This window comes from Garra rufa, chromosome 21 (genome assembly GCF_049309525.1).
Source record: "Garra rufa chromosome 21, GarRuf1.0, whole genome shotgun sequence".
Classification (NCBI taxonomy): Eukaryota; Metazoa; Chordata; class Actinopteri; order Cypriniformes; family Cyprinidae; genus Garra; species Garra rufa.
The window spans coordinates 16,603,653-16,615,196 of record NC_133381.1 but is presented as its reverse complement, the minus strand read 5'-3'; positions in this window follow the sequence as shown (position 1 = coordinate 16,615,196).

Genomic DNA, 11,544 nt, shown 5'->3' with positions numbered 1-11,544 from the left:
TGTGCTGTGCTGGTGATTAAAGTTTACACAACACAATTATGAATGTATAATATTTTTGTCCAAAAAGGGTCATTTAGATAATAATTTCATAGATTTCTCTGAATAAGTTAATGGGCCGCACTGTACTTTGCCTGGGTGCTTTATTATTATGGCCATCCAATGAACTAAAAAAGTATTTTGAATGAACCTAACATAATTTAAAATAAAAAATGGTTTATTCAGGGTGCTGCTTGTTTGAATTCTATGACGCTCCATAATCTAAAGTTAATTTCTTTCTTACTGTTTTTACACTTTATTTACATCCTCTATTCTCTGTTCAGTCAATTCCTATGAGGTAAAAAGAAAAACATGCATTTAAATGCAGATTTTAACTGACCCTCCTGCATATAAACAGGTGGTCCGAGACCTTGAATTTACAATAGATTTCTTTCAGATGAATTCATGGCTACTTCAGATATGTACTTCACTATCCCTATTTAAAATATTCTTTTAATTGCAACGCCATATTTGCTATCTGTAAGTTCTACCATTCAATACACAAATAAAAGCAATATTCTCACAGACTTTGATTTAGTTCATTGACACATCAACTTATAGTACATAATGGCACCAGATTTTAAGAGTTTAGAAGCCGTTTTTCATTTTCTATGGAGCTGTCAAGAGTATATGCTTTTGTTTAGAAGGAAAAGGGTCCTTCATTTTTTTGGTTTGTTTTCACAGACTACATTTTAGGTCCTTCAGCAATGAGCTATAATGCATGAGACATTGAACTGTAACCTGTTCCATTCAATAAGATTTTTATACTCAGAAGTGGCCACTTAACTCCTGTGTCCTGCGAAGAATGACTGATTCAGTTCAAAAGAAAAATGCCACTGTTTTCATGTTCTGGCAAGAACATATAATTGCGGGATTATTCGAAATCAAGGACATTTTGGTTCTCTGTAGACTGGCTTGACTGAAATTTGAGCGTAATGAACAATTAAAACTCTTCAAGATCTCAGGGCCTTAAAACATACTTCAGTCTGATGGTATATGACATCTTATGCTTTGTGAGCATAAGATGTTGACTCAAGAAACCAAAAAGATAGTAATTAACAGACACATTTAGTAAGAAACACTATATTTGTCTGTATCATGATCTTTGATACAAAATGGAAAAGAAAATCTGTTTTTTATAGATCTGTCACAATTATTATGGTTAAGAAAAATATTAAATAACAGCAAAATCAATATTTCTGTCATGATTTGAGCCTCCGTCGCCCTGAGATCACAAACTCTTGCACTACAGATCATGGACTTCAGCCCCCACAAGCCACTGCACCTATCACTGCTCACACCTGCAGCTCATTTACACACACACACACACACACACACACACACACACCTGCAGCTCATCACACAGACTGGTTATAAGCCACTCACATACACAACTTCTTGGCGAAGTCTTGTATTGCCCTGGCTACATTCTGAGCGTTTCTTTCCGTGTTTGATTTCCTGTGTTTTGATTCCTGGACTCCCTCTTGTGTGTGATTCTCGCTGCCTGCCCCGACCTTTCTGCCTGTGTTTGACTACGATTTCTGCCTGCCCCTGTGTTTGTTTGCCTGTATTAATAAATGCTGCAAATGGATCCGCTCGTCTCAGTCAGTCCTTGTGACAATATCAGACAGAACGTTCTTGTTTACCTAAAAAGCCTAATGTGACCTACTCTGACCTGAATAAAACCAAAAACTACTAAGACATCTACCTTATTTTTCCAGTAAAAGCAGGCGCGGCCATTTGTAAATCGAATGTGTCCGGCTTCCGGTCTCATCCGCTTCCAGACGTTTTTAGCTGTACAAAACAGCTTGTTTTGCTGTTTGATATTGCAACCTGGGTGCCTTTTTTATATTATTAATGTGTTATCTTAATTATAAACACAATGGTTTGTAGTCCAAACTGTTTTACCGTTGTAGAAGCGACTTATGAAACCGAAAGTCTAACATATTAAGTTACCAGAAAACAGCTTACCTCCTCATTCAAAAATAAAGCGCTTCCTATTATTAGAACTCCTCACAGTGCCCATTAAACTAAACTCTGGCCTACTTTTGTATATTCCTGAAAGTCATTTCTGCATAGAGCCAGTTCCTGATATTAGAGAAATAAAATCTGATAACGTAAGAAGACAAGCCACAAGTGCTTTAAGAAATATAGATATAAAGGCTATTTGTTTAAAGAGTCAATACTGCCCCCTAGTGTCTGTTATATGCGTAGACGTGCGATCCGCCAGTAGTTCTCTTCAGTGTCGTGTTTTTAAATGATTCAGAAAATGCTAAAAAATAAAATACAAACAATGTAATATACATATGTTTACAATATCCTCATATTTGTAATTATTAAAACAAGGCAAACGCACTGAGTAATTTTGATATTTTAAAATGTTGTGTGTATAGAGAGTTAACTAACATTCAGGAGTAAACTGAACAAAAGAACCGGGTGTGTGAGGTAGTTTAATATCATTCACTGTCCATTTGGTCTGTCCTTTTTCCAGTGCTGAGAGTACTTTACTCGCCACTAAAACATCATCCTCCCTAGCCCCCGCCCATACGCCCGGCAGGTAAGTATTAATAAAAGGATTTTATTATGAAAACCCAGCAATTATAGCTCGACTCAAGCACCCTCGTCCAGGATCCCACCCCATCTGAATATGAGTCTAAACGCAAAGCACTTCTGATTCAATTTGTACAAGCGGCAGGGGTGTATGTGTTATTTTAACAGAGGAGAGAGTGGAGGACCACTCAACTTCAAACAGGACAGGGTCTCTCTGTGTGTGTGTGTGTGTGTGTGTGTGTGTGTGTGTGAGAGAGAGAGAGAGAGAGACTGAGAGAGAGAGAGAGAGAGAGAGAGAGAGAGAGATTTAGGAAGCTTATCAAAGAGGTGAGATCATCAGCAGGCAGAACTTGGCTGGTTGCTAGGGTGATAGTGAGAGGGTATCTTCAGAGGTACCGCCCACACACGGTTCTGTCACCAACTGAATCATGGTCTGCAGAAGTGGCCGCTTGACACATTTTCAGCATTGTGAAGCACATGTTCCTCGCCCCTCCATCAGGTAATCCTGTAATTATTTTATTGTCTGATTATTTTGTTTATTTAACAGAAACACCCACAACTAAGCGATACAAGGGCCTTGAAAACTGAGATGAGGGCTGGAATGATTTAACTGGGCATATCAGAAGTCAAGCTATATATCATTAAAATGTATATAGGCCTTGTACTGTATGTGTCCAGTGGTGAGAACAGAGCTTGATGTTCATTATATCATATGTGAGCCTGCCCTGGACCACAAGGCCAGTCGTAAGGAGCATGGGTGTATTTGTAGCAATAGCCAAAAGTACATTGTTTGGGTTAAAATGATCCAAAATTATGCCAAAAATCCTTAGGATATTAAGTAAAGATCATATTCCGTGAATATATTTTGTAAATTCCCTACTGTAAATAAATCAATCCCTGTAAATATTGGTAATATACATTGCTTAGAACTTCATTTGGACAACTTTAAAGGCAATTTTCTCAGTAATTTTTCTCAGTATTTTGATATTTTTTTACACCCTTAGATTCCAGATTTTATTTTATTTTTTGTGGTCCAGGGTCACATATATATTTTAAATAAATGCTGTTCACAAAAATATTTTAGACAGAACAACTGTTTTCAATATTGACGATAATAAGAAACAAGTTTTGAACACAGCGTTTCTGAAGAATCATGTGACACTGAAGACTGAAGAAAATTCAGCTTTGCATCACAGGAGTAAACTACATTTTAAAATATATTAGAAAACAATTATTTTGAATTGTAATAATACTTAATATTACTGTTTGATCCTGTATTTTTGATCAAACAAATGCAGCCCCAGAAAGCATAAAATACTTTCAAAAACATAAAATAATATACAAGAACTATAGTGTATCTATATAGGTATATATATATACAGTCGTGGCCAAAAGTTTTGAGAATGACACAAATATTAGTTTTCACAAAGTTTGCTGCTAAACTGCTTTTAGATCTTTGTTTCAGTTGTTTCTGTGATGTACTGAAATATAATTACAAGCACTTCATACGTTTCAAAGGCTTTTTATCGACAATTACATGACATTTATGCAAAGAGTCAGTATTTGCAGTGTTGGCCCTTCTTTTTCAGGACCTCTGCAATTCGACTGGGCATGCTCTCAATCAACTTCTGGGCCAAATCCTGACTGATGGCAACCCATTCTTTCATAATCACTTCTTGGAGTTTGTCAGAATTAGTGGGTTTTTGTTTGTCCACCCGCCTCTTGAGGATTGACCACAAGTTCTCAATGGGATTAAGATCTGGGGAGTTTCCAGGCCATGGACCCAAAATGTCAACGTTTTGGTCCCCGAGCCACTTAGTGACGAGCCACGTGCTGGAAAATGCATTGTTCTTCACCAAACTGTTGTTGGATTGTTGGAAGAAGTTGCTGTTGGAGGGTGTTTTGGTACCATTCTTTATTCATGGCTGTGTTTTTGGGCAAAATTGTGAGTGAGCCCACTCCCTTGGATGAGAAGCAACCCCACACATGAATGGTCTCAGGATTTACTGTTGGCATGACACAGGACTGATGGTAGCGCTCACCTTTTCTTCTCCGGACAAGCCTTTTTCCAGAAGCCCCAAACAATCGGAAAGAGGCTTCATCGGAGAATATGACTTTGCCCCAGTCCTCAGCAGTCCATTCGCCATACTTTTTGCAGAAGATCAATCTGTCCCTGCTGTTTTTTTTTTTTTTTTTGGAGAGAAGTGGCTTCTTTGCTGCCCTTCTTGACACCAGGCCATCTTCCAAAAGTCTTGGCCTCACTGTGCGTGCAGATGCGCTCACACCTGCCTGCTGCCATTCCTGAGCAAGCTCTGCACTGGTGGCACTCCGATCCTGCAGCTGAATCCTCTTTAGGAGACGATCCTGGCACTTGCTGGACTTTCTTGGACGCCCTGAAGCCTTCTTAACAATGCAGTGGAAAGTTTTTTTCGGGATTAAGTTAATTTTCATGGCAAAGAAGGACTATGCAATTCATCTGATCACTCTTCATAACATTCTGGAGTATATGCAAATTGCTATTATAAAAACTTAAGCAGCAACTTTTCCGATTTCCAATATTTATGTAATTCTCAAAACTTTTGGCCATGACTGCATAGTCGATATAGTCATATACGACTGATATATGATTTGCTCTGAACTACAGTAACTTCAAAGTTATAAGTTTGTTTTGATGTTTTGTCTGTAGTTTTGATGCAATAATGCAACTTGATTTGATAAAATGTAACATAATAGAATACTTAATATAAAATTTTAAATTATTCATACACTAGATATAATATTTTTATAATATTTTTTACTAGTTAATTTATGTAGGTGTGGATAGCAAAAAAGTAAACTGTGACATATTATACCCAAAAATTCTTCATACAGTGGACTACCAGTAAAAGTGATAAAAATTTGGGACAACATTTTTTTGACCTGACCATGTTTTGTTACCTTTCTTTCAAAGTAATCTGGCGTTATCAAGATGAATTTGTTCTGACGCAGTTTAACTCCTGAGTTCTTGTATATTTTACCATTTTCTAAACTGTAGCAAATAAAGTGTGATAATGTGAGAAAAGTTGAAGGTGTCTGAATACATTTTGGTTTGACTGTAATAATTAAAATTTGTAAATTTAGGTGTCAAAATTTTGTTTTGTTTTGACAGTCTATTGTTTTAACATTCAAAATCTAACAAACTTTTTTGGTGAAATGTCCTGCTTTAAAAGCATGCTTGCCTTTCTTTAAAATAAATTCTCCTTGGTTCAATATTTCAGTTTTAATGCGGTGATATTCTTTCATTTTCCAAGGGTGTTTAAAGTGTCAGTTTTAGCCTTCCACCATACAGCTCTTGAGCACGTACCATTAAGTTTGATTAAGAATACAGAAACTGTGGCAGAGCCTGGACAAATGGGCCAGAAGCTTGTTTTCAAACTTTCCATTCTGCTATTCATCAGAGGAGCAGTGAAACATAGACGCTGTCATCCGGATATTCCTTCTGATAAGCCACAGTAATTACTGGAATCAGAGATCTATGTTATCATTAGCTTTGTGTGCAATGAAGAAATAAGAAAAGATGAAGAGAAAGAGTGACAGAGAGAGAGATGAGTGCGTATTTGAGGGCATTCAACCCCTCCTCTTGACTTGGCACGGTTTAATTCAGATTCTAACACCATAATGCAGTTTTACTCGGCGCTGAAGCCTGCAGATTGTTCTGATGGGTATTGTGAGTTTTGATGGCTTAAATGAGTAAAAAGTCAGTGTGAATGCAAATGTACTTTGTTAGTGTCACCATGAAAATGGCAGCATGCCTTTTTAATGCCTTATTTTTACAGCTCTGATTATAGGTTGGGTATTCAAACAAGTGAATGAGAAAACAATGAGCAGGCAATCAGGACTTCATAAAGCAGAGAGCAGCATGGGACAGATTAATGAGAGTGCGTCACACACATACGCACTCAAGCAGCCTTTAGAAATGACACTCATGCGGCTGACATATTAAAAGAGGGCTTGCACTTTGAGCGGAGATGTGAAAAGGATCAGAGGACCGTTAACGTGTAATTTAGAGCCCAATCTGACTGCTGTTTGCACAAAAGCAACAGAAATTCTGTCAGCATCAATATGGAGAGACATTTTGCGAGGCACGTCGACCCTACGGAGGAGGAGAGGCTTCGACGGACGTGGATGGCTCATACACCCACATGTCACATACAGTAGCATTCAGATGAACAACAGTAACTGCTTTTAATTTGGGTGTTAAAAACAGTCTCAGTGAGAAGAATGCCTTCAGGAGAGAAAAGCACTAGAGCTAATGGATGGGAGACATATGTTGCTTGTCTATAGTTAGAGTGTTAGATGACCCTATAAATCATAAAATCATTCAGCATGTATTCATTCAGACTCTTTATTTAACTGTGGGTTCCAACAGCCCTGTTGAAAAAAACAGCATATGCTGGTTAGGTATGTTTTGACGCATGGCAGCTGGTTTCAGCTGATTTAAGCTGGCCCTTAGATGGTCATGAGCTGGTTTAGGTTGGTCCTTAGATGGTCATGAGCTGGTTTAGGTTGGTCCTTAGTTGGTCATGAGCTGGTTTAGGTTGGTCCTTAGTTGGTCATGAGCTGGTTTAGGTTGGTCCTTAGTTGGTCATGAGATGGTTTATGTTCGTTCTTAGTTGGTCATGAGATGGTTCAAGCTGATCCCTAGTTGGTCATGAGCTGGTTTAGGTTGGTTCTTAGTTGGTCATGAGCTGGTTTAGGTTCGTTCTTAGTTGGTCATGAGATGGTTCAAGCTGATCCTTAGTTGGTCATGAGCTGGTTTAGGTTCGTTCTTAGTTGGTCATGAGATGGTTCAAGCTGATCCTTAGTTGGTCATGAGCTGGTTTAGGTTGGTCCTTAGTTGGTCATGAGCTGGTTTAGGTTGGTCCTTAGTTGGTCATGAGCTGGTTTAGGTTGGTCCTTAGTTGGTCATGAGCTGGTTTAGGTTGGTCCTTAGTTGGTCATGAGCTGGTTTATGTTCGTTCTTAGTTGGTCATGAGATGGTTCAAGCTGATCCTTAGTTGGTCATGAGCTGGTTTAGGTTGGTCCTTAGTTGGTCATGAGCTGGTTTAGGTTGGTCCTTAGTTGGTCATGAGCTGGTTTAGGTTGGTCCTTAGTTGGTCATGAGCTGGTTTAGGTTCGTTCTTAGTTGGTCATGAGATGGTTCAAGCTGATCCTTAGTTGGTCATGAGCTGGTTTAGGTTGGTCCTTAGTTGGTCATGAGCTGGTTTAGGTTCGTTCTTAGTTGGTCATGAGATGGTTCAAGCTGATCCTTAGTTGGTCATGAGCTGGTTTATGTTCGTTCTTAGTTGGTCATGAGATGGTTCAAGCTGATCCTTAGTTGGTCATGAGCTGGTTTAGGTTGGTCCTTAGTTGGTCATGAGCTGGTTTAGGTCGGTCCTTAGTTGGTCATGAGCTGGTTTAGGTTGGTCCTTAGTTGGTCATGAGCTGGTTTATGTTCGTTCTTAGTTGGTCATGAGATGGTTCAAGCTGATCCTTAGTTGGTCATGAGCTGGTTTAGGTTGGTCCTTAGTTGGTCATGAGCTGGTTTAGGTTGGTTCTTAGTTGGTCATGAGATGGTTCAAGCTGATCCTTAGTTGGTCGTGAGCTGGTTTAGGTTGGTCCTTAGTTGGTCATGAGCTGGTTTAGGTTGGTCCTTAGTTGGTCATGAGCTGGTTTAGGTTGGTCCTTAGTTGGTATGAGCTGGTTTAGGTTCATTCTTAGTTGGTCATGAGATGGTTCAAGCTGATCCTTAGTTGGTCATGAGCTGGTTTAGGTTGGTTCTTAGTTGGTCATGAGCTGGTTTAGGTTGGTCCTTAGTTGGTCATGAGCTGGTTTAGGTTGGTCCTTAGTTGGTCATGAGCTGGTTTAGGTTGGTCCTTAGTTGGTCATGAGCTGGTTTAGGTTGGTCCTTAGCTGGTCATGAGCTGGTTTCGGTTGGTCCTTAGTTGGTCATGAGCTGGTTTAGGTTCGTTCTTAGTTGGTCATGAGATGGTTCAAGCTGGTCCTTAGTTGAGATGGTTCAAGCTGGTCCTTAGTTGGTCATGAGCTGGTTTAGGTTGGTTCTTAGTTGGTCATGAGATGGTTCAAGCTGGTCGTTAGTTGGTCATGAACTGGTTTGGTCATGAGCTGGTTTAAGCTGGTCCTTAGTTGGTCATGAGCTGGTTTAAGCTGGTCCTTAGTTGGTCATGAGCTGGTTTAGGTTGGTCCTTAGTTGGTATGAGCTGGTTTAGGTTCATTCTTAGTTGGTCATGAGATGGTTCAAGCTGATCCTTAGTTGGTCATGAGCTGGTTTAGGTTGGTTCTTAGTTGGTCATGAGCTGGTTTAGGTTCGTTCTTAGTTGGTCATGAGATGGTTCAAGCTGATCCTTAGTTGGTCATGAGCTGGTTTAGGTTGGTCCTTAGTTGGTCATGAGCTGGTTTAGGTTGGTCCTTAGTTGGTCATGAGCTGGTTTAGGTTGGTCCTTAGTTGGTCATGAGCTGGTTTAGGTTGGTCCTTAGTTGGTCATGAGCTGGTTTATGTTCGTTCTTAGTTGGTCATGAGCTGGTTTAGGTTGGTTCTTAGTTGGTCATGAGCTGGTTTAGGTTGGTCCTTAGTTGGTCATGAGCTGGTTTCGGTTGGTCCTTAGTTGGTCATGAGCTGGTTTAGGTTCGTTCTTAGTTGGTCATGAGATGGTTCAAGCTGGTCCTTAGTTGAGATGGTTCAAGCTGGTCCTTAGTTGGTCATGAGCTGGTTTAGGTTGGTTCTTAGTTGGTCATGAGATGGTTCAAGCTGGTCCTTAGTTGGTCATGAACTGGTTTGGTCATGAGCTGGTTTAAGCTGGTCCTTAGTTGGTCATGAGCTGGTTCAAGCTGGTCCTTAGTTGGTCATGATCTGGATTAGGTTGGTTCTTAGTTGGTCATGAGATGGTTCAAGCTGGTCCTTAGTTGGTCATGAGCTGGTTTAGGGTGGTCCTTAGTTGGTCATGAGCTGGTTTAGGGTGGTCCTTATTTTGGTCATGAGCTGGTTTAAGCTGGTCCTTGGTTGGTTTAGGTTGGTCCTTAGTTGGTCTTGAGCTGGTTTGGTTGGTCCTTAGTTGGTCATGAGCTGGTTTAGGGTGGTCCTTAGTTGGTCATGAGCTGGTTTAGGGTGGTCCTTAGTTTAGGGTGGTCCTTAGTTTGTCATGAGCTGGTTTAGGGTGGTCCTTATTTTGGTCATGAGCTGGTTTAAGCTGGTCCTTGGTTGGTTTAAGTTGATCCTTAGTTGGTCATGAGCTGGTTTAGGGTGGTCCTTAGTTGGTCATGAGCTGGTTTAGGTTGGTCCTTAGTTGGTCATGAGCTGGTTTCGGTTGGTCCTTAGTTGGTCATGAGCTGGTTTAGGTTCGTTCTTAGTTGGTCATGAGATGGTTCAAGCTGGTCCTTAGTTGAGATGGTTCAAGCTGGTCCTTAGTTGGTCATGAGCTGGTTTAGGTTGGTTCTTAGTTGGTCATGAGATGGTTCAAGCTGGTCCTTAGTTGGTCATGAACTGGTTTGGTCATGAGCTGGTTTAAGCTGGTCCTTAGTTGGTCATGAGATGGTTCAAGCTGGTCCTTAGTTGGTCATGAGCTGGTTTAGGGTGGTCCTTATTTTGGTCATGAGCTGGTTTAAGCTGGTCCTTGGTTGGTTTAGGTTGGTCCTTAGTTGGTCTTGAGCTGGTTTGGTTGGTCCTTAGTTGGTCATGAGCTGGTTTAGGGTGGTCCTTAGTTGGTCATGAGCTGGTTTAGGGTGGTCCTTATTTGGTCATGAGCTGGTTTAGGGTGGTCCTTAGTTGGTCATGAGCTGGTTTAGGGTGGTCCTTATTTTGGTCATGAGCTGGTTTAAGCTGGTCTTTGGTTGGTTTAAGTTGATCCTTAGTTGGTCATGAGCTGGTTTAAGATGGTCCTTAGTTGGTCATGAGCTGGTTTAGGGTGGTCCTTATTTTGGTCATGAGCTGGTTTAAGCTGGTCCTTGGTTGGTTTAAGTTGATCCTTAGTTGGTCATGAGCTGGTTTAAGATGGTCCTTAGTTGGTCATGAGCTGGTTTAGGGTGGTCCTTATTTTGGTCATGAGCTGGTTTAAGCTGGTCCTTGGTTGGTTTAAGTTGGTCCTTAGTTGGTCATGAGCAGGTTTAAGATGGTCCTTAGTTGGTCATTAGCTGGTTTGGGCTGTAAACCAGCTTAAACCAACTCATGACCAGCTGCCATGCTTCAAAACATACCTAACTAGCATATGCTGAAATCACAAAAAAAAAAAAAATTACATAGAAACCAGTTGTAGCAATCAAAGCAGCTTAGTGTGAATATGTTCACCATTTGATATTGTACATTTGGTTTACAATCAGAAAAAAGGTACAAAGCTATCACTAGGGCGGTATTCTAAGGCACAAAAGCTAAAAAGAACATCTTTGTACCTTTTTTTGGGCACTAAATGGTGCAAATAATCTATAAAGTGTAAATAATAGTACCTTTTGAAAGAGTATCACTCCAGCGACAGTTTTGTACCTTTTTATTATCTTGTGTATCTTACGACAGTCTTCATTGACATTTTTAACTGCGGGATATTAAAGCAAATCAAACCATGCAGGTAAGCTACGTGGTAAATATCTGAAATGGCACAAAATATGTATGTCTTGAAAGTATTGTGCCATTTAACGCTGCACTTATAGAGTGCAATTTTGTGAAAGTGGTTGGGTAAAATGATTGCCCTGCTTCACAGTGAAACTGCAGAAAGAAGTGATGATATACTGCCACCTTTTGGCCAAAACAACTCAATACATATAATGTGAGGCTGTTCTGAAATTTAATCTACTTGCTCTAGGTGACCTGCCAGTAGTTTAAACTGATAAAGCATGCACAGATGTTTCCCTGTTATTAATTTGATTTTTTTTTTTTTCAATTATAGCATCAAAAGCAAAAATCAACTAAAAATTATTTAAATGTGGTTTGAG